The 25,000-nt window shown below is 34.9% G+C and overlaps 1 protein-coding gene across 5 annotated transcripts in view; it reads left to right on the plus strand.

The window, feature by feature from the left end:
- LOC106884218 (neuronal acetylcholine receptor subunit alpha-10) overlaps window positions 1-25,000 on the plus strand; it is a 1,150,118-nt gene that overhangs the window by 352,975 nt on the left and 772,143 nt on the right. The gene's annotated exons all lie outside the window — the stretch shown is intronic.

Consider the following 25,000-nt stretch of genomic DNA (forward strand, 5'->3'; position numbering starts at 1 on the left):
TACCGTCGTCTTTTTCGTCGTCTCCTTCATCATCATCGTCCTCATCATCATCCTCATCATCATCATCATTATCATCATCATCATCACCAGCGTTATTGTCATCGTCCTGATCATCATATTCACCATCATCATTAACAATATCAGCTGCATCTATTTGCATCGTAATTACAAACCATCGTCCCGGTGACAAGTGTACAATGATATTTCTGCATATTTTAATACACTATTGGTTTCACTTAGCGATTGCCATTAAGTAGATTCTGTAGTCTTTTCTGGCAAGTTGAAAGGTTGTTAACATTCAATACAAGTACATTATGCAAGTGTCATTTCTTATTTTACTATTTTAGCGTTAGTTATTATTATCGGCATTGTTGTTGTTGTAGTTGTTGCTGGTGTTATTCATTTCGTTGATTCAGTGTTTTGCTATTGTTCTGGCCGTATTGGGTTGCTAGGTATCAGGCTTCATCCCACAACATTAAGTATATGTCACAATCTGGTTCTTGTGGCTTGCCAAGCAAAGCGAAATTTCCCTTAAGTCAGAAAAATCACCTCAATATCTGGGTGCTTTAAGCAAACGTTTCAACTTGTTACTCCAATAAATATTGGGGATACGATAAATATACTGTGATTTGAAATCCGCTGAAGTTCATAACATGATATTTTTGTATTTACCCTTGTTCTTTGTCTGTCATTTTAATATCAACACCATGAAGCTTCAATTCGGATCAACGCTTTTAGTTCTGAGAAGAAAGGTATTTAGGAAAGTGCTTTTTAATGCTTCCAGCAAATTCTAATATATACTACAACGTTACAATATATATTCCTCCCTATATTTTAAGGTGATAACATGGGTATAGTCATGACTGTACCCATGTATGTTCTATGCTGCATAAAATATGTATATGTATGTATATATATATACATGTATGTATGTTTGTATGTACAGGAAGCATCGAAAACACTCTCTCTCTGTTAATTTAGATAAAACTCCCGTAGATGTATTCTACTCGCATTTGTTTATTCATATCTCATTTGTTGATATTCACACGAATGTTTCTTTCCATCCACCTCACATGATTTTGTGATACATTTTGCTGTGCAGACGACATACTGAGATCCGCTCAAACGATCACGCAACCATTCTAGAAACGGCTCTAAAGACTACATGCACAACTATTGTCAATCCAATCGAAGGATCTTTACGTGTGACAATCAACTTACTTAACAAATTATGTCTCATCAATATCAAACACTTCATTGTCTAACTCCTCTTCGATTTCATGCAGTACTCTGCCTGAATTTCTGCTATGTATATATATTTATACATATATGTATATATATATATATATATATATATATATATATATATATATATATATATATATATATATATATATATATATATATATATATATATATATATATATATATATATATGATGTATAAGTGTATAAGTTTAAATATCTGTAAAAATGCTTTCAGGCTTTAACTTTCTGTTTAAGCTTTTGTTGCGATTTCCTATATATAGAAATGTGTGTCTGTATATATACATACAGACACGCATAGATATATGTCTTTATGTGCATATATATGTATACACATGTGTGTGTGGAAGATACACTTTTTAAACTTAAAATATTTCAATTCATCAACACCCTGTATAATAATTATTAAATATTAAATGTCACATTTGAACGCATTACTTCCGATTGTCATCGATTCAGCAAACGTTCTCGTATATTATATTTATGAATACTTCAAAGTGTACATGAATATTTCAGAGACGTTGCATTTCTTTATATAATCATCAATCGAAAATCAACTTTGCTGGTTTCTATTAATCTATTTAAATATCACAAATGCAAAAATTACATTGCATACTTTCGTTTTGAAATGCATTCATGCAAAAGAAATGAAATAAAGTAGGAATATAACGAATACAATCACCATAATGAAATATTAACAGAATGCAAAAAATCTTAAAGTAATTTCATTTGTGTATGGGGATTTCTTTTAGATATTTCATGGTTATTGAGTATGGGTGAAAGGGATATCGTCCGAATAAAATTTCATATCGAAGAATCATTGTAACGATCGTGTGTGTGTTCAGCACACAGAGATTTATAGAGGTGCAGCCAGAAACACTATAAACCAATAGAACACGATGGTAATAAGACAGTGGTGTGGTTAGAGTTAGCAATGTGATTTTACAAACGTTGCACTTCTTTAGCCAAAAGTAATTTCGATAATGGGCCCATATTTTTGTGTATTGTGTGGGAATAGTTTCTCCAGAATATCGATTTGTGGATTACAACATGATGATATTTTCTGTACTGCATGTTTTATAAATATATATATATGTGTGTGTGTGTTTGTATGTGTGTGTGTGTGTGTGTGTGTGTGTGTGTGTAAATCTGTGTGTATTTGTGTGTATGTATATGCATTTCTCTGTGATCATATTTACGCTATATCACCGAAATCTTGGCGTTGGACCATGAAATGCGTATAATAATATAATCCAGTACTACTTGATCTTTAAGTAATGAGAAACAAAGTGACGAAAAATGTTGATTACATAAAAATTTCAATAGTACAGGCAAATAACGGTCTTTTAAAAACTACTGAAAATACATGGTTCAGTATCTGGTTAGTGTGATTGCACCTTCCCTTATTTCCACACCTGTTCTGAGATATACCATGGCAAATGCCACGGATTTAATTGCTCTATGAAGATGTGGATTACGAGTTACCTAAAAATGTTCAAATATACAGAAGTTGGACACCTAGCACTATAGAATCATAATTTTGAAATATCAAGAAAACCGTCATAATCTTTATGTTTTACAAACAAAAATTGTACAACGATGTAGTAAGAGATACCAGGATATCGGAATAAGTGAATTTGATCATAACTTTAATGAGAAGGCTAAACAAAGAAGATATTTTACTGCATTTAAAGAAAAATACAGCAACTTCTAGATTCTGGTATCTATCATTCTTTAATTAGTCTTATTCCTTTCGTTTTTTGAATTAATTCATTACAAGAATAACGCATCTGTTCATGCATTATATGTTGTGGCATATTCGAAGTTGAATATATGATCGCTGTTGCTTTCACTAACAAAGAACGCCTCTTCTTATTAGTGTGTCTATATTCACAACATATTGGATACACCTGCTCACTAGTGTAAGGAGAGTACAAGCGATCGCGCTATGTTTCGACCACTCCCGGTGTCTTCTCAGTTAAATCTATTATACAGCCGGACCGATGATCGGAGAATCATGTATGTTATGAGCGCTCATCGTCTAAACGTGTAGGCATTCTCATGAGGCAAAATACAGCAGCAATTAGAAATTCACGTTGAAATCTGACAACGTCCTTCCAGAAAAGAAAGCTAGGTTATTGCTTAAATTCTCGATGTTTTGCGGGCACACATTAATTGCGTATTTTTCAGACATCTACGTGCGTCAGTAAATAACTTCTGTGATGATCCCTTTAAACAAGTTCTTGTACTTTTGTAAGATTCATCAGTCCAGACATGATGAAACATTATCTCGAAGTATCCCTGCACATATAAATCACATCTGCTATGGACACAAATCGCTCACAACCGGGGGCGTTTGTTTTTTGCCGTTGGGAAAAGCAATAACAGCCAGATATTCACGTTGGAATCTACCAGAACCTATTAAGAATGAATAGATACTTTATCGTTCAGATTCTAGCTGTTCAGTGTTCAGCCAATGAATTTTCATCAAAACGTCCTTTAATTTATTTCTAGAAGCTTTAAGAAAATTATTTATGCAGGTTAATATTGTCATGGCCTAATGATCAAGGAGTTGCTCGCGAGATCGTGGTTTCAATTCCCAGACTCGCTGGTTGAGCAAAACACTTCATCTTATGTTGCTCTGTGATCACGTCGACACCTGACGCATGGTGCAGAGGGTATATGTTCAGGCAACGTCGATATGATGGAAGGAGTAAGCTAATGTACTGCACAAACATCTGATTGCTATAATCAAATCATTTGTGGAGGTCGTTCTGCAAACGTTGAACGCTCAAACGTTATCCTCGTCGGGAGAGTCCATCATTGTTGTTATGAAAGTATACAGTATCTCCCTGTACACTCCTGGTAGAACTTCATCTATGGAATCTGGCTTGCCATCTTCGTAATGTTTGCAAAGACCTTAAATCTCTCTCCCTTCTCTCTCTCTCTCTCTCTCTCTCTCTCTATCTCTCTCTTTCTCTCTCTCTCTCTCTCTCTCTCTATATATATATATATATATATATATATATATATATATCTTTCTCTATATGCATCTATCTATATATATATGTAATTCTTTATCTATTTGTCCTTCTCTCTTACTCTGTATATATATATATATATATATATATATATATATATATATATATATATATATATATGTGTGTGTGTGTGTGTGTGTGTGTGTGTGTGTGTGTGTGTGTCGGTGTGTCTGTGTGTATACGTGTGAATAAATGACTGTTCCTACATGTAAATGTATAATCATGCATTTATGTATGTATACATGTATTCATATGTATGCATGTATGTATGCATGAATGTATGCATGTATGTATGCATGTATCTACGTGTGTATGCATGTATGTATGCGAAACGTCGGAGGAAAGAAGGAGAGAGAGAAAGAAGGAAGAGAAGAGGAATATTTGGAGCTATCTAATGTAAGAATATATGCATTCGTATGTGCATTTCTATGTGAGAAAGTGAGATAGTCCAAAGTGTTAATTTGTTGCATTAATTATGCAATATTTTCACATTTTTTTATTTCGTCAATATCTTGGTTTATTACATTGCACCATTTTATACCGTACAAGCGCTGATTTAACTTTCCAGTCAGTCAACTTCATTGTAACAAGTTTTCTTTTTTGCTTTGCATTATTAATATCTCAGAGCAGGTGCATTTAATCTGTAACCGTATTATGCTTTGTGCTCCTTTTAACATTTATCTATTTGTTTATACGCACTGCGCGTTTGAATGGATTTGAAATAATGGCTTTATGACTTTTCTGTCATCGTTTTTTATTTCCTTTTCGTTTATTCATTTATTTATTTTTTTTTGAACTGAAAATATAATTTACAAATACGTTCGTATGTGAAACCGGAAACAACCCTCTTCGTGCAAATATATAATCAGAAAAACCATATCTCCATAAAACTATGGTTGATTTTAATTGTTTTCATACGGTACGCATGGCAACACTGCTAATATAATCTAGATACTTACTATTTAAAGATCAGCTAATCCATGATATTTAACTAATATTAGATGTGTGTATATTTAGTATTCATCATGCGGTGATAAACAGTAGTTGAGCAATATATTGGTGGACACTGTATTTTATCTGAAAAGGACATTTGTTGTGGTTCTTTCCCTGGTTGTTTTTGAACATATTTTACATTACCAATTATACGTTCCACCTCCTCTCTAAAATGAATTGGTTGTTCAACCCGTTATTATTTGAATAGATCTCATTAAAATAAGAGCAGCAGACAATAGAGAAATGTCTTAAATTTATTGTATAACGAAGGTGCTCTATTAAAGCAATCGGAAGAACGCCAAATTAAATGTCATCAAGCATTTATTTTATTTTCCCCTTTGCATGCTGAGAACGAATTTTGCTGGTAGAAACATTGCGTATTTACAAGTCGAAGATCAATAAAATTACAGGATGAGTGTCTGAATTCATCTCCTCGAAGTTATTCCAACTTTCTGTGTTTTGATTTCAAATCCTATCATGTATATCTATATTATTCATTCACCGGATATCGATGAAAAGAGAGTACTCCAAAATGGTAGATAAACAGAACTGTAAGAAGGTCGGACCGGATGTTTTGTCAGATTTCTTCTTTTACTTTACGTTTGGAGTCCCGTCATGGCCGGTTTGGGTGGTACGTTAATTAGTGACCTTATTTGGCACCATCAGCTGGGCCAGGTATCCAGCTTAAGAAATACTTCCTCTTCCCCGCCCTCTTGTTTCACATCAGATAACCCAGGGATATAAACCGTTTTCTTTTAGATAATACAGTTTGAAAAAAAAGAGAAACCTCTCTAAAAATACTGGGTATTTATTTGCATTAAACATTAGTAATATTCGTCTCAAATTTTCGTACAAGGTCAGCAAGTTCGACCCGATTGCTCAACTAGTGGCTATTTTATAGACTGCGACCGGATAAAAAAATGAACTCGATTTCGATGGAATTTGAAAGCAAAACGTAAACATAGACGCAATGCCGAGCATGCTAAAGTTTCTTATTTCTTTATTGCCTAAAAGGGGCTTAACATCAAGGGGACAAACAAAAGGATTAAGTCGATTACATCGACCCCAGTGCGTAACTGGTACTTAATTTATCCACCCCGAAAGGATGAAAAGCAAAGTCGACCTCAGCGGAATTTAAACTCAGAACGTAGCGGCAGACGAAATACCGCTAAGCATTTCGCCCGGCGTGCTAACGTTTCTGCCATCTCACCGCCTTACATTAAACATTAATAATATTGGTTTCACATTTTGGCACAAGACCAGCAATTTTGAGGCAAGAGCAAGTCATTTACATAGACCCCAGTGTCGAACTGGTACTTATTTTACCGAAAGGATGAAATGCAAAGTCGACATCAGCAGAATTTGATCTCAGAACCTAAAGACGGATAAAATGCTGCTAAACATTATGCTCGATGTGCCAAGCTCGTCGTGTCAAGCTCGCTGCCTTTAACACTAGTAATAATAGTAAGTGATTTTGGATGTAGATATAGAAAATGGGATAGAGCCGGTATGCAAAAGAATCGATCATAATTCGAACTTGTTAGATTCCATAATCTAGCAGTTCTATTTAATGAACCGACACACTTCTAACTTCTCTGCCTTTATTTTACAAACACTTGGATCAGAAGATAATATTACAATCATCACCCATGTCTGGTGGGTTTACATTTTAAACATATTAACTGGTAATTTATGTTTTATAATTGTATAAATGATCCCAAGTGTTTGTCAGTTTTCGGAACGCCACATTGTGGTACTTTCCGTTCGACATTTTATTGATATTCACTAAATTTGTCATTAACTCGCCTCATTTCTGTATATATTGATAACTTTTCAGGTGGCTATTTGTCAGTCTTTAGAGATATGGATAAACTTAGATATTATATTTGTTCCGACTCTGGCCTTTTAGTTGAAATCATGACTTGAATCAAATTTGGCGGTCATTCTTTTGGAATTTATAGATTAGCACCAATTCAGGTCATTTAAATATAGAGAATGCTAGAGAGCTGACTGAACTGTTTTGTGACATATACACTGGATCTTTGCATTCTATGACTAAGACTTTATACGACACCGGTAAGAAGTTTTATCGGCCACAGCTGAGATACTTTCAATTGGATAAGTTTGAAGTGGACGGAAAGGGGAGAGAAGCATGCATGGGCTGCTGGTTGTCTTTCTCATCTCAAAGTTTTCTCCAAAGGTCTGCACTCATGTATGTGCAGAACTGGTCACCTTTCAATCTTACCAGCTGAGACGAATATCTTTCGTTGCTGAAATATAACAAGATATTTTCTTCTGTTAGTTTTAATTTTAGATTCCACTCGTAACTGAATAGTAATAATTCTCCAAAACCTCGAATTAATTAATAATATTGGAGGTATCTTCCTTGCTTGTATCCATGCAATTTTCAACGCCCCTTACGGGAGTTTTTGCCTTTTAATTGCAGATGTAGTGGCAGCTAATTGAAGTTAATCAACTCATTATATAACATATATGAGACACTTTCTAATGTGAATTTAGCCTACGGCACTTTTATTAATGGTAATGTTAATTAACAGTTGCTTACATCTTTGTGTATATCAGGTGACCTGAAATCCACTGGCGATGGTATTATGACTAAAATTGAAAGGAAATTATAGCTGTTCCCTACACATCTGAAACTGTCTTCTAACGAACGTATTACACCATTTGTAACTGCGAATTCACAATGGGTTCCGCGTTTCTTGACGTCGCCCATTAAACATATTTCCCATCTCTGAATTTATAATTATGTGTTCATTCACACCCTAATATTTTAACACAAGTGATGACTTTAACACAATATGTGTGTGTGTGTGTGTGTGTGTGAGAGAGAGAGAGAGAGAGAGAGAGATAGAGAGAGAGAGAGAGTGAGGCTGAAAAGAGAGTAAAAGATTTATATATATATATACATGTATATATATATACACGCACACGCGCACGTATATATAATTTTCAGTTCTTTGTTAATTCTTCCCCTCGATGACATATCATCTGCCAAACTATAATCAAGAAAATGTTAAATTGATTGCCAACACCAAGGAAGCTTATTTCATCTCAAACAGTTTTACAGTTTCGGTTACAGCAGCTGTTGTTCAATTATTTATTATTGTTTGAAATTAATTAAGTGGTGGGTGGTGAAAACAATAATGTACCAGAAAGCAGACCTAGTAGTATTTAGTTGCGGTCGTTTCGGATCACAGTTCCGATCCGGCAAAATTATTTTTTTTTCTCCATGATTGAAGTAGCGCTTTAGTAGAGTTATTAGAGGTTTGGATATACTATTTCGTGCTATTTGTTCCAAGCCACTTCGCACTAAATTCGCATTATGTTTTTCCACATTTCTGAGCAAATCAATAATAGCCACAAGTACTAATCCAAGTTGGTAGAGTAGCAGGAATTTTAGAGCTTCGAAAAGCGTACCTTACAGTTATACTTTACCGGTTTTTACGTTTGGAGAACAATGAGTACGTAAACAGTAATACCTAGTTGGTGACATTCGTCATGGAAAATATCGGTGGTATGATGAGGGAAGTGCATTCGCCATCTCTCTCTCTCTCTCTCTCTCTCTCTCTCTCTCACTCTCTCTCTCTCTCTTTCTCTCTCTCTCTCTATATCTGTCTCTCTCTCTCTCTCTCTCACTCTCTCTCTCTCTCACTCTCTCTCTCTCTCTCTATATATATATATATGTGTGTGTGTGTGTGTGTGTGTGTGTGTGTGTGTATGTGCATTCCTCTCCACATATACATAGGATGTTCGAACTAAATTTCACGATGTTTTGTCTCCTTTTATAAGGAACAGCTTGGTGTATTGGGGCAAAGTCAACGACATAGAAGAGCATAAATGTTAAAGTTGAGGAAAAGATAATTGACGTGTAGGGCTGGAAACCATTCAGTACTGGAAAAGAGTTACCTGTAACATGATTACTCGAGATGAGTATCACAAGGCCTATATTATGACTGCTGTTCAACGCTGCGTTTACACAGTAAAGACGGTGAGACGTCACGTAGTTGTCATCCAAACGAGGTTCTCCCAAACTGTGAAGGTATTTGGATACGTCTCCTGCAAGGGTAACGACATGCTGCTCCCACGTCTTTGAACAGGTCTGTGAAGCTCCTAGAGACTGTGAGCAAACTCTGCCCGAAGGGTGTTGCTGCTGAAAGGCCATATGTGTGGGAGAATGACTTGGTTTCTTGCCATATTCCGGAAAGTGTCAAAGGTGCTAGTTGGAGAATTTCTGCGACTTCACTATCTTCAGTTTCTGTCCTCCTAATGCACACTGTTGTGCCCGGCAGGGTAGAGAAAGATACCAACCCCTCTACCTGTAACGCCAAGGCTAAGCAGGTGGCCAAGATCAAGTTGGTTTTCGAAGATCTCCCAAGGGATAAAATAAAGGACACATGCGCCAGGTCGCGGAGCGTTCTTCATGTCGTGCTGGAAGATGAGGGCAGCTACTCTGAGTAGACTGTTATCTCCCAGCCTTAATCTAATTGATTTTTTAAAATTATTTTTAAACACGTTAATTTTGGATGGAATAGTGTTTTCTTTTCCTTTTTTTTTTATTATTTGTTCTTGCGAATCATCACCTTTAGTCCGAAAGCCATGTATCTATTTCTGCACAGTGAATGCTTGAAACAGTAACGTTGGAAAATTCTGATTCTGAAAACCCTTTTACAAGCTCAAATCAATACAAAAGTCAACTTATCCTGCTGTCCTTCCTAGGTTCCTACTGTCCTTCCTAAGTTAATATAATCGAGTATAGTGTACCCTCTTTCAGAATTGGCATTCTTATATCTATGTTACAAATCAATATATGACATTAATAATTGCATGATTAGCATCCATTCAAACTCTGTATCTACATTCACTTTATCTTATTTTTAAAAAATCTATCTATGAATATCTATTCATGTATTGTTAGTAATATATTCTCAAAATTTATTCAGAAATGTTAAGTTTATTATTCCAGCAATATACATGATATAAATATACCTGAAATGTGGTTGAAAGAAAAATTTACCGTCAGAATAGATTATGTCATTATAATTCTTTTTTTTTTTGCTGCGTTTTTTTTTTTCTTCAATAAGCATAGGCCGCCTAAATTAAGGTAAAACATTTACTCTTCCGAATTTTGCTATTCGTTCATTTTGAAAGATTGTTTGTTACGTAAGGAATATAGATATACATCGCCTAAAAGTCGAATGCCGACTGCGGGTTCGATTTGGAATACAATACACTATTGATTATTCATACAATTCTCAGCATGCTCTACTTCACTCAGAATTGTGATGGCAATCGAATCTGCAGCAGTAAATGCCTGATAATAATATTTTGAAACACGTGTGGACTTGGATATTAGTCGTGAGTCTCTAAAACACAGAACGTTAGGGTATTGGAATCTTCAGTTTTACGTTTACCGGCAAACCCTCAGCTTCGGAAATTTATCCAGATTTTAAGTACCTAAGGAATGACTTATATATTTCATCACTGAATATGCGTAACATCACACACACACACACACACACACACACACACACACACACACACATACACACACACACACACACACACACACACACACACACTTCATGTTGCACGCTTACGTACTCAGCAACTCTTCAGATTCCATTAACCTACGCCACTATAATTCCACACTTCTATATATATATCTATATATATATATATATATATATATATATATATATATATATATATATATATATATATATATATATATATATATATATATACACATCTTTCTAAAAGTACACATATAACCACGCCATATGCGCATCTCTTAAAATGAATACAACCTTCTTTCGTTTTTAACACCCACCTGGAACCACGTTTCCATTTGGTCTTTAATCGTTGACACGTTTTTCTTTCTTTTTTTAACAATTTCTCTCAGTCTCACTCCCCTCATATATTTCTCTCATTTTTCTGATTATATATTACCCTAAAATATTTAAAACACTTCTTCCTTTGAAGCATTAAGCTAATATAGTGTTCGCTAAAGCCTGTCTCTGCAGTGTTGTCTTTTTCTCTCTGATATTGTCCATTGAATGTAAAATATTCATTAATTTCCTGTAGAACAAATTTGATATTTTTGAAACGTTGATTTAATTATATTTTAGTTTGAATAATTGAATAATTGCAGTGTGTTGCGTTCAACGTAATGGTAAGATGTTGCAAAGCCCATATCCTTACTAAGGGTATTAATAGCTTAACTGAAGTGAAATGGCTTTCGACAAAAATGCATATTTGCGACAAAAATGCATATTGCATTGCAAACATGAGTTGCTATGATTTAGACTTCTAATGAAAGTGCCTGTCATTCAGATATTTACGTTCATTTTATTCTTTGCAATATTATCGTACTTTCTGAAGACAGTACGGTAATGGATTTTTATAACGTTCACATCTTTTTGTCAGTGACTTTAATTTTTTTTTTAATGAAATGTGAAATGGTTTTGTGTCAATTTTGCCTACCCAACTGCTACCATCTTTAACTCAGACATGGTAATAAAATATGACAACGCAACAAACACACGAATCATAATCTTCTCTAAGTTTATTATGTAAATACGTATATATATACTCAGTTTGAAATAGTTTTTCTGGAAGCTTAATTAGTTTTTCTGTGTGTCTCTCCTCATCTTTCTTACGAACATCCTATAAAGGCATTCGCCATTTTCAAACGAGTTCAGTTAGACAGCATAGTTTCGCTATAATGTTTAGGATAAAATATTGTCATAAGTAGATGGAGACTTCCACTGTGCTACTTCACTGTACATGTCCTATAACACCCAAATTTCACAGATGACACTACACTTATTCTACCTTAATCTTCTTTAATCATACGTCATGCCCTCGCAAACTTAACACTGTACACTACAGGCGCACTGACTCCATATTTGCTTACTTCGAAAGAACGTTACAATAGGATATGGCAATCTTCAACTTCTCAACAAACAACCTAAACAGGCCAGCATGTCAATGCTCGTAGATAAGATCGAAACACTTCCAACTGCTGAGATGCACTTCCATTCTCTTCCTCTCATTCCGTCTTCCTTATGTTTATATTTTTCTCATACACCTTTCTCATGTCATCTCGTATTATCTGTTCTATATCTACCGATTCCCAATACGCTCCGTCCTACATATCATCGGGCCACACAAATATCTCTTTTAGCTTTCAGATTACAATGTATATAAGTTTCTCTCTGTATTATTCGTCTGAGAACATCATACAAGTATTTATCTTACGTTTCTGTACGCTTTCTTTTCTCATTTCATATGGTACTTGCTGAACTGTTTTATTCTATTGTTTTCGTTGATTTTATTTACATCGCAATTGAATAATGTTTTACTTTATCTACAAAATACAAATGCTTTATTCTATTTCAGTGTAAGAAGTCTTACGTTTCCCTGTCCTAGTCGCTAACCTCTAATATACATCCATTCCTTCTGTTGTTACTTTTATCTATCCAATCACAATATTACATGTATGTTTTATTTCTTGTTTGTGTCATTTCCATAGGATAAATTGCCTAAAATCGTACCCAATTGGTATAGACACCATTAAGCTAAAATTTATGTTGCAAGACAATTGAAATTCCAGAATCTTTAGCATTATAGCTAACGAATGATAATGTTTCTCATTTATGGGTTGTTCTGTCTATTAGGTATATTTACCGTTTCTGACGATTTCGGAGGCGAGTGCAAAATATTCTCACTAAATATTATTTGATCGTGGGTGCGTGTTTGTATGTATGCGTGTATACGCATACATGCTTTTGTATAAAGGGATATGTGTGTGTCTGTAGACACACACACACACACACACACACACACACACACATATATATATATATATATATATATATATATATACACATACATGTATGTATATGTGTATATACATATGTATATATATATGCATATATATGTATAATATATATAAATAAATATATATATATATAAAATATATACTTATACACACGCACACACATATATATGTGTGCGTGTGTAGATAGATAGATAGATAGATAGATAGATAGATAGATAGATAGATAGATAGATAGATAGATAGACAGATAGATAGTTAGATAGATAGACAGATAGACAGACAGACAGATAGATAGATAGATAGATAGATAGATAGATAGATAGATAGATAGATAGATAGATAGATGGGTTTCCGTGCACAGAGAAAAGTTGACCGAAGTGAATCAGAAGAAGTAAGTGGTAGGGAATTTTCATTATGTTATTTCTTCGTCTAGAAACTGAAACAACGTTTCCTCTAATACAAAATGAAAACGTAAAATGACATTTACATAATCTAACATTCTACAAGATTATGCCTCCGTGTTATTGTGTACAAGAGGGCGGTTGGCAATCAGCAGTAATCTAGCTTTAGACTAACTCTTGCAGGATTTCAAATTCCTTTCATCTCTTTGGTGTCAGGGAAACAAGGTGAACCGTGTGAGTAATGTGTTCGATCTAGTGGTTATACTTATCCCTATATTTGATGACATGGGTCTATGCAAGAAATCAATATTACTATTTTCCTTGCATTTGCATTCCTTAATATGATCTCATTATTAACGGGTCATAGCAATGGCTGTTAATCGGCGTTATGTTACAAAGGCAGAGCTACACACTCTCTTTCTCGCTCTTTCTGTCTGTCTGCCAGTCTTTCTCTCTCCACACCCTCTCTCTCTCTATTTTTCTCTCTCACACACACACGTGCATATACTCACGTTTGTGAGGATACACATGCGCCGCCCACGTACACACACACGCAAATGAACAAACGCACATGCACACAAACGTACGCATACACTCACACAAAACATACAAACACACACATACGCATACGCATATGTGTTGAATACATGTGAAGCGATCAATAATTTGATCATCACTGAAAGATATTTTGAATTGCATATCCAGCCTGGATGTTTATTACTTATTTGCGGTGAATGTTTGTGAGTTATTAATTGAGATAAAGTACATGATGTTGAAAAGGTCAGTAATATTTCTAAATCAAGTTTTCTCCAAGTAGAACCGGCAGACTGGGAAATAGACCAGGTACACACATTACACACAACACTGATATGCACATTCACACATGCAACATAATATATAAATGCACTACCGCATTCAAACACTTTGCTAAATATGGAAGAAAATAAGAACTATATGTGACTTTTGTTAGATATAATCATGTTGCCAACCAAGATATTGACATGGTTTTGATCTCCTGATTACACAATTCCATTTCACCTGCAAATGTTCTAGCAAATTGCGAGAATTACAAACTCTATGTTATGCATCCCACTCAGATGTTCATCGGCTGTGTTTAATCTTAAGGCATCGGAATACATTATGTTATAGAACCTACTGACAATGAAAATGTTGAAGTCTTAGAATACATTTATGGTTTATAGAATGATTTCATAAAGTTTCCTTTGCTGCGTTTACGTTCAAATTAAACTGGTGGATTATTTCTCTCTCTCCTTCTTTCTTTCTTCTCTCACACATTCGCTGACGCGCATACACTTTACACACACACGCACGCACACACACGTACACATAGAGTGTATTACACACACACACACACACACACACACACATATACTCTTTACTCTTTTACTCTTTTATTTGTTTCAGTCATTTGACCGTGGCCATGCTGGAGCACCACCTTTAGTCGAGAAAATCGACCCCGGGACTTATTCTTTGTAAGCCTATTACTTATTCTACCGGGCTCTATTTGCTGAACCGCTAGTTTACGGGGACGTAAACACACCAACATGGGTTGTCAAGCGATGGTGGGTGAACAAACGCAGACACACACACACACACACACACACACACGCACACACGCACACACACCCCCACACACACACGGTCGGCCCGAGGCTATAGTAGAAGACACTTGCCCAAGGTGCCACGCAGTGGGACTGAACCCGGAACCATGTGGTTGGTAAGCAAGCTACTTACCACATAGCCACTCGCTGATCTCGTAAGGAGAAAAAGAAATCACTGTTGGCAAATATACTTTAATATTCAGTACTGTTACTACATAGTGAAGGCGCATGACTCAGTGGTTAGAGCGTCGAGTTTACGATCGTGAGGCTGTGAGTTCGAATCCCGGACCGGGCTACGTGTTGTGTTCTTGAGCAAGACATTTTATTTCACGTTGCTCCAGTTCACTCAGCTGTAGAAATGAGTTGCGACGTCAAAGGTGCCAAGCTGTATCGGCCTCTTTGCCTTTCCCTTGGATAACATCAGTGGTGTGGAGAGGGGAGGCCGGTATGCATGGGCGACCGCTGGTCTTCTATAAACAAACTTAGCCGGACTTGTTCCTGAGAGGTTAACTTTCTAGGTGCAATCCCATGGTCAGTCATGACCGAAAGGGATCTCAGCAGTACTACATGGATATCATTCATAAATTTAAAACTAGTTCTTTTTCTCCTCACAAGATCAGCGACTGGCCGCTGCTTCGATAATTATATGCTGTGAGTAAGGTCGGCTGGCTGCTGTCTCTAGTCAGGCGGTTATCCAGTACGGAACGAGGAGAATTGCCCAGAAACCATTAGTCTGCTGGTACTGCCAACAGCTAGACGGCCCTCTTACTTTCAGTATATCTAGCGAAGGTGCAGGATGTATGAAGCTTGCTTCTCAAACACATGGTTCCGGCCGGGTTCAGTCCCAATGCGTGGCACCTTGGGCAAGTGTCTTTTGCTACACCCTCAGGCTGACTAAAGCCATGAGTGAATTTGGTAGACGGAAGCTTGACACCCGGTGTTGGTGTGCTTATGTCTGCGCTAAATAAGCGGTTCGGCAAAAGAGGCCGATAGAATAATTACAATGCATGAAAAAATAAGTCCTGGAGTCTATTTGTTCGAGTAAAACCTTTCTATGTGGTGCTACAGTATGACCGCAGTCATCTGACTGAAACAAGTAAAAGAATAAAAGGCTATCTAATCATCAATACTTAACGAATCGATATATATAAATATGAATATTGTACTAGTTCGACACATTTTAAAACATAACACTGGCCAGAATGCTAGTAGTTTTGACCGAAAGGTATGAATCAATAATTATGTAGATTCAGTAATTAGTGTTTCCAGAAATAATCATTTTCCGCTAAACTCTAAAGACATTACTTCTAGCCTGCATGTGTTAACCACGATGGGTTAAACAAACTTAAAAACAAAAAAGATCTCCATGAACTGTTATGTATATGAAGTGCTTCGATAGTCCTATAGAAAATTTATTTTATTTTACATTACCGGATATTTTGCATATTTTGTTTGCATATATGGGTATATATATATATATTGTGAAATTGGGACACGGCTAGGAGAGTAGTGTTTACATTAATAAAATACTAGCTCGCTCTGTAACTTAGCGAAATAGAAACCAGCTCCTCTTCATTGCAATACACGTTCCGTAACTATTTTTCCATGGTTGCGTCCATATTGATTAATATACACAAGAGAAAACAGTGAATCGGATGAGAGCAAACCAGACAGTCCCATATTTTTATTGTTATTCCACAAATGCTCTTTGCAAGTGTTTTAACAATGTTATATTTTAGAGCAAGTTGACAGATTTTTGCATTGATTTCTCATTTGGCAGTAGACATAAACAAGCATACACAGTCACACACATACACACACACACACACACACACACACACATACACACACACACACACACACACACACACATACACACACACACACACACACACACACACATACGCACATAAACATACACAATATGTTTGCGTGTCTGCATATATATTTTTTATATACGTGTGTGCGCGTATGTTTGCGTAATTGTGTGTACTCGTATGCGTGCGTGCATTTGTGTGTGTGGGTGTGTGTGTGTGCGTGTGTGTGTGTAAGTATTTCTTACTAACTTCACTAATTTGTTTTTCATCCTAATTGTAGTCATTATGTATACTAATTGTACTAGTTGCTGTCTTGCCAATATTCTTGTTATTCAACGCAAGGTCAATCCTAATTAATCAGGCCTATATTCAGATATGCCCATTATAGTCCCATCTTAAAATTAAAAGGTCTTATTTGTGGAACATTCTGGTAACTTTATATTATGGAGCACTATCTTGTACCAAGTTATTGAACCCTGCTCCTGTTTAACTCCAGTTTAGCACTGACAACAAGAGCTAGAATCAAACCATCTCGAATGTATTTTTCAGACATTGCATTTCTAAGACTATAGTATGTAATACATCACATTTTAAAGACTTAACATGATTTTTTTGTAAAGAGCACATATTTTTGTTCATCATTTGACTCACCATTTAAAAAATGCCATAATTTCTTATATCATGGTATATGCTGTTGTACTGGTTAATTGTGACTTATTTCCCATTATTAACTGATTGGAGAAGAACCACTGAAATCTCTGGAGTACTTACTAAGAAATGGTCTTCAATTGAGTAGTATGTTTCGTTTATCTTTTAGACAAGGAAGAACAGAACACCCCTATCACACTACAAAGCCTTCGAGACTGGTACAAGGGTTAGGATGTCACCGGCAATGTCGTGATCAGGCTCAAATTCTTGCAGCAGATTAGAATCTGCTAAAGTCACCTAATTTTCCGGGTAAAACTTTTAATTCGGGTAATACATTAAGTTTATCATTGAAAGAAATCGGAAGAATATATTACATTCGTAAATTTTCAAATTATAACATTTGGTTAAACAGTTGATTTTATATCATATTCGTTTTGGAATTTCTATAACAGAATAATCATGTTATTTTCTGCAATGCCTGTAACCGCATCGAGAGGAGACAAATGTTTTACTTATTCGTATAATATGCATTCCAATAACCTTTATTACAAATTGGTGGTCAAGAGAAAGAATTTCTTTTCAATGCGTGCGCAGCTGACATACACATCGGGGAAAATCTTTTGTTGGTTTTCAACTCCGGTTTCTATCCTCAGATTGAAGGAATAAAATTAAATATAAGTGCCCACAAGAGAATCTAAGTTACATCACAGTCAATGTTGTTGAAAAATTTGCAAGCTACATCTGTGCTCACAGAAATTTGCAATATTCCATGGTGAACAACTTAACCAAGTGTGTGTGTGTTGATTAATACCTGGAAAGTAAACAGATTATTTTTGCATTGATTACTCAGTTATTAAGGATCTTGGTTGCAGTAATCACTTACCTTAGGGCAGTATATTGCTTGTTTTTGAAGGCGGTAAGCTGGCAGGATTGTTAGCACGCCGGACGAAATGCTTAGCGGTATTTCGTCTGCCGCTACGTTCTGATTTCAACTTCCGTCGAGGTCGACTTTCCCATTCACCCTTTCGGGGTTGATAAATTAAATAAGAGTGAAACACTGGAGTCTATGACATCGAACAGTCCCCACCCCACACATTTCAGGCCTTGTGCCTTTAGTAGAAAGGATTGCTTCTTTTTGAAGTTGTAACACGGGAATGATCAAACCAAATTTATTTGGTGTTCTTTGCATTAACTGTTACATCGTTTTCTAAATTAAATATTTAGAAAATACTACTTCTTTTCGTTGTTTTAATAACAATTCTTGTACAACAACATAATGAGTAACTTGTTTTTCAAGATGCGCAAGCTAATTATGACTTTTTGTTTTTCTAAAACTTTCAATTAGTTTAAAAACAATTCACTGAGCAGATGCCACATGCGGTGCAACGTTTAAGAACTACTTCCTTGGGAGAACAACCAGAATATCCGAAAGAAATGAATCATTGCCCTTTTTAAAGCTAATGTCTTGTTTGTACTTTAAGCTATTATATCATCGTTTATCGTATTCTATGTACAACAACATAATATGACGTAATAAATTCAGGACAGAACAAACTTAGAAAAAACAAAACAAAACAAAACATTTAATATATCAAAAAATTCAATTACAAAATATACGTCAATGGTGAGCTCCCTGTGTAGTTATTATATGATTGTCATGCAAAACAGTACGCACGTATAGACACTACTGCTACTGTAGCTACAACACAACTAATACTATAAAATGACATGCGCCGCTTTATTCGTTCTTATTCCTTTTCTTATAACCAAAACAGTTAAATCGATCATTGTGGTGCTATTTACAAATTATACTGTCCCATTGTCATGAATTTAAGAAAAGAATGAAAGGAAAGCAATAAATCTCCACGGCAATCTAACTGAGTTAGTATTTTATTTATTTCTGTTAAATTTCTCTGCCGTTATCATCGTCGTAGTCGTAGTTCTCGTCGTTAGCGCTCATTATTGTCGTTATGAATCTATAGTTCTGTCTTACGTTTGTGAAAACCGGAAATAGTAGTAATATGAAGTGTGTAGGAAATGTATAGCTGTTATTTGGAATGTGATAATTATAACATTGAGGAAAAACATAAGTTAATAATAATAATAATAATGATAATAATAATAATAATAATAATAATAATAATAATAATAATAATAATAATAATAATAATAATAATAATAAAAATAATAATAATAATAATAATAAAAATAATAATAATAACAATAATAATAATAACAACAACAACAACAACAATAATAATAATAATAATAATAATAATAATAATAATAATAAATTTAAGGAAGCTGACAAATACAAACAAGAAATCAATCTACCTAACAAATACGAAGAAGAAGAAGAAGAAGAAACAACAAAAGCTATAAAACAAATGAAATCCAAACTAAAACTAGAACAGCAACGGACCATGATAAAACGATGGCAAGAAAAGCCCCTACATGGTAAATACTGGGCTATACTAAATGCGAAAGAAATAGACAGAGAAAAATCCCAGCAATGGCTGAGAAGCTCAGGACTCAAAGCAGAGACTGAAGGATTTTTAATTGCTGCACAAGACCAAAGCCTCCCCACCAGAAATTACCAAAAACACATAATGAAAAGAAATATAACAAGTAACTGTAGAATATGTGGAGATGGACAAGAAACAATAAATCATATTATCTCTGGCTGCCCAGTCCTGGCTAAGAAGGAATATATCCACAGACACGACAAAGCTGGGACCTATATACACTGGAAGCTATGCCAACATTATGGAATAACAACAGAAAAAAAGATGGTATAAACACACGCCAGAAAAGGTCACAGAAAACGAGAAAGCAACCATACTCTGGGATATGCCAATACACACAGATAGAGAAATTAAGGCAAATAGACCAGATATAGTTGTCAAAGATCATGAAGAAAAAAAATGCTTTCTAATTGATGTATCAATACCAGCAGATGACAACGTTTCTCTAAAAGAAATGGAAAAACTTTCAAAATACAAAGACCTGGAAATAGAGATAACTCGAATGTGGAATCTAAAAACAGAAACAATTCCTATCATAGTAGGTGCCTTAGGTATAATAAAAAAATATTCAGACAAATACATAACAAAAATAGCAGGACTTACAAATATATATAACATACAGAAAATTGCACCACTGGGTACTGCACACATCCTACGCAAAACACTTTCAATACAGTAAACATAAGAGCACCACAGCAAACCACAGCACATACCCAAGGCACACAGAGCTGCGCTCGGTAGTGAAGTGAAAGCACGTTATAAAAATAAAACTACTGAATAATAATAATAATAATAATAATAATAATAATAATAATAATAATAAGAAGAAGAAGAAGAAGAAGAAGAAGAAGAAGAAGAAGAAGAAGAAGAAGAAGAAGAAGAAGAAGAAGAAGAAGAAGAAGAAGAAGAAGAAGAAGAAGAAAAAGAAGAAGAAGAAGAAAATAATAATGATAATAATCACGATAATAATAATAATCATTATTATTTCTCGCTTTATTGGCCAGAAGGGCTACACACAAAGCAAAGGACAACATAGCACAAAGAACAGCGGGTATTTACGTGTTGTACGTGTAAACAGTTAAAGACAACGATTACAATTAATAGCAAAAGTTCAAACAGTTAAATCCGCCAAAAGGGGGAAGTTCCATCCAAAGGCAACCAAGAAACCCCACTTATCCTACAGACCCAAAACGCCAAACGTCACTGGCACCCCTCTTCTTTCCGATCTCTCAGGTACATATTCTGAGCAAGCCCATTCATACGGGTCTTCCTCACCATATTCACTCACCTTTCAACAGAATTACTGTTTCCAGAATATCGAAAACTTCGACATTCTTTGCCCGAGTTGATTGTTTTCTTATTTATTTTGCAGATGTAATCTTGATATTATGGCTACATATCGAATGCATAACAATGTCTTTGCTCAGATATCCATATCACGATAGGGATATAATCAAAACTTTAGATCGGTATTCGACTATCTGATTACTATCTGGTGTTCTCCTATCCTGTTGTTTTCCGAACATAATATTACTATGTGTGTAAGGTATAATCTAACTAGAGAATAATCGGTATGAATGCACACCTTCGACGAAAAGTATTACAGGAATATGTAGCTGCCCATGTTACAGTCTTCCCGACAAAGGGACACATACATCTTCAACATACACATTCTAATGTTTGTGCGACTGTCCACAATATAAATATGATGTTATAGGGAATTTGCCCGATATGTTACGCGATAAATTGTATATAGACTCTTATCCATTTTTGAAGATTTATACATGAACAAACTCAGGGAGCAAGCAAGCTACGAACTTAGGGAGACTTTAGAATGTCTTATAGTTCTATCGAAACTAGAAAAGTATCAATCAATCTATTTTTTAAAATCTTAATACAGGAAATACACGTAAAATCATATATTTCTAGATATATATGTGCAGTGCGGAATATTGGACATGACTTATAATGAGTCATTGGATGCCATGTATACGATTACATTTTGAAATTTTCTTCGTGAAGAGAAACTGAGTAGTGTCCAAAATCTCTTCCTGTAGTTCTATATTAATATCTTGAACGTAAACTGTACATAGAAACCAAGTGCGAAGTTAAATTTGTATAATCATTGTGCTGAATAAATGTAAAAAAAGTTTTGTACACACATAGTGTCTACAGGTATAGATGGTTAAAACGACATTATTTTCAACAGTGAAATATTTTTCATTATCAGCCTGTTGAAACATGGCTACCATGAGGTTTAATGCAAACAAAAATAATTAAGCTATGCACATAGAGGATAAAACGTTAATTATACTGGTTGAATAATTTTATAACATTTACACTTGTAAAAATAATTTCTCTTGGCTGATGCATGTTTAACAAACTACGTTTTCTAGATTAGGTTTAATATGCCTGAAACATGGAAATAGTTGCAAAATCTCCGCATGTCACCGTGCTCAACTTAAGAACATGAAGCTGTAGACTTTGACCCATGTATGAAGAAGATGCTGCTACAGGCGCACGTGAATAGACACACATATACTCAAGCATGCACACCTGGTACTGAATGCGAACACATTTAACTTCGATGGTATAAAATATCGAGAAATAATGGACATGGCTATGGTTACAAACTTTCCACCCTCGTATACTGATAAGGTTATAAGTACTATTTAGAAGAAAATCTATGTAAGAAGAGAAAACTTTTGACTAAAATTCCAAGATATAATATCAGTTAACAAATGGAACGGAATTTGAACTCATGACGCAAAGACGGACGAAATGTCGCTAAGTTTTTTACCCGACATGCGAACATTTTTGCCAGCTCGCTGCCTTAAAAATCAGTCATAATAATTTACATTCCTTAAACATTAACGTAAAATATGTAACTCTATTGTAACGAATTATAAAAAAAAACAGACACATATTTGAACTTTTACTCTTGCCATCCTTTTCACTTCAAATGGAACATTCTATATAGTATAGAAAGACGTATTTGTGCAATACGTCAAATTTGATTTAATGAACTTAAAGTGTTCGTAAAAAAAGAATTATACCTTAAAATTAATAAACAATGGAAATATAAAAGCAATGGAACTAGACATCGCACGACTGAGGACCTATAGGAAAACAATGGAAAAAATACCATCCGTTTATCAATAATTATGACCCAGTGGTGATAATCATATTCGATACTACAAAAACAAAACTACCAATAATTTTTCAAAGGCGGAAATGAAGACTCTAGTAGATGAATAGCAAATGTCGACCAATAAAATCTTAAAAAAACATCTCACAAGGGCAAAATGCACACGAGTGCTTAATTTAGAATTCTCCCTGAAGGACTGTGGAGGCAATAGATATGGAATATGCAGTAACAACAACTTCAAATATTTGGATATTTGTTCCTGTGTAAAATTTAGAAGTTGATACTTCTTCCAAATAAATGCAAATATGAACTGTAAGACACAGAATTCAATATTCTACGTGATCTGCCCATATTGCAATCAGAATTATATTAGCGAAGCCAGCAATTGCCTTTGATAAGGTGCAAGAGTCCGTGCACAGCACATACCAGAAGCTGAATTACGTAAGATTACTGTGAGTGAACATCTGGAAATATGTAGAAACAGCAGATTCAAGATCTTCGCTTTCTACAAATGCCAAAAATAATTATCCAAAATACCTAAATGCAATGGAACTACATTTCATAAAAAATATGCTACCACTGTTAAATGTTGAGAAACATATATTTATACAAAAGGAGAAATTCTTTTATAAAAACAATTTCTTAACCCAGATAAAACCAAATCAGATTACCACTGATTATATTTATTATTAATAATGTTTTTTTTTTTATTATTGTTACTAAAGCAGTTGGAGAAATTCACTTAAAAACCGATGCAGAACGCACAACGCACGCGCGCGCACACACACACACACACACACACACACACACACCCACACACACACACACACGCATATGCTTCAATACACAAGCACTCTCACACGCATACGCTTCAACACACACACACACACACACACACACACAAATAAACAAACGCACACACACACATTTAAAAGCCTTCTGAAACAATTCCGTAGCTTCTATTTTTTATAGCTGGATAACATGACCACTGACCAAAGTAGTTTAGTCAGTCACACAATAACTAAAAAGAATTTCCTGCTATTGATAAAGAAATTTAACCATCCCAGAAAAACACTCCATTGTTTTTTTCCTTTTCTCTCCCTTCTTTTTCTTTGTTTAAATATTCACTACACACACGCATGCTTACACACATTTATACGCACATATACACATTAAAATATATAGATTTTGAAATAACAAGGAATATCTCCAATTACAACTCCCAAAATTCCTCTTTCCAAATGCCAAGAAGACAAACTCAGCTCCATTTTTTTTTTAAAATCTAACTCACATATATATAAAGGGTATTAATTTTCCATATAAGAAATAATCCTAATTCTTTTCTACCCAAGGCACAAGGCCCGAAATTTTTGGGGAGGGGCCAGTCGACTAGACCGACCCCAGTACGCAACTGGTACTTAATTTATAGACCTCGAAAGGACGAAAGGTGAAGTCGATCTCAGCAGAATTTGAACTCAGAACGTAAAGACAAATGAAATATCGCTAAGCATTCTGTTGAGTTCTGTTTAGCAAAATTATAGTATTCTGGTCGGATCTATCCTGGATTATTCCAACACCAGTAAAACATTGGAAGTTATTGATATGGTGCTTATCCTACTATTAGACTTGCTAGAATTAATATCTTAATACTCCATGAAATCAACATTATCATG

The sequence above is a fragment of the Octopus bimaculoides genome, chromosome 3 (assembly GCF_046866305.1).
Source record: "Octopus bimaculoides isolate indiv1 chromosome 3, ASM4686630v1, whole genome shotgun sequence".
Lineage (NCBI taxonomy): Eukaryota > Metazoa > Mollusca > Cephalopoda > Octopoda > Octopodidae > Octopus > Octopus bimaculoides.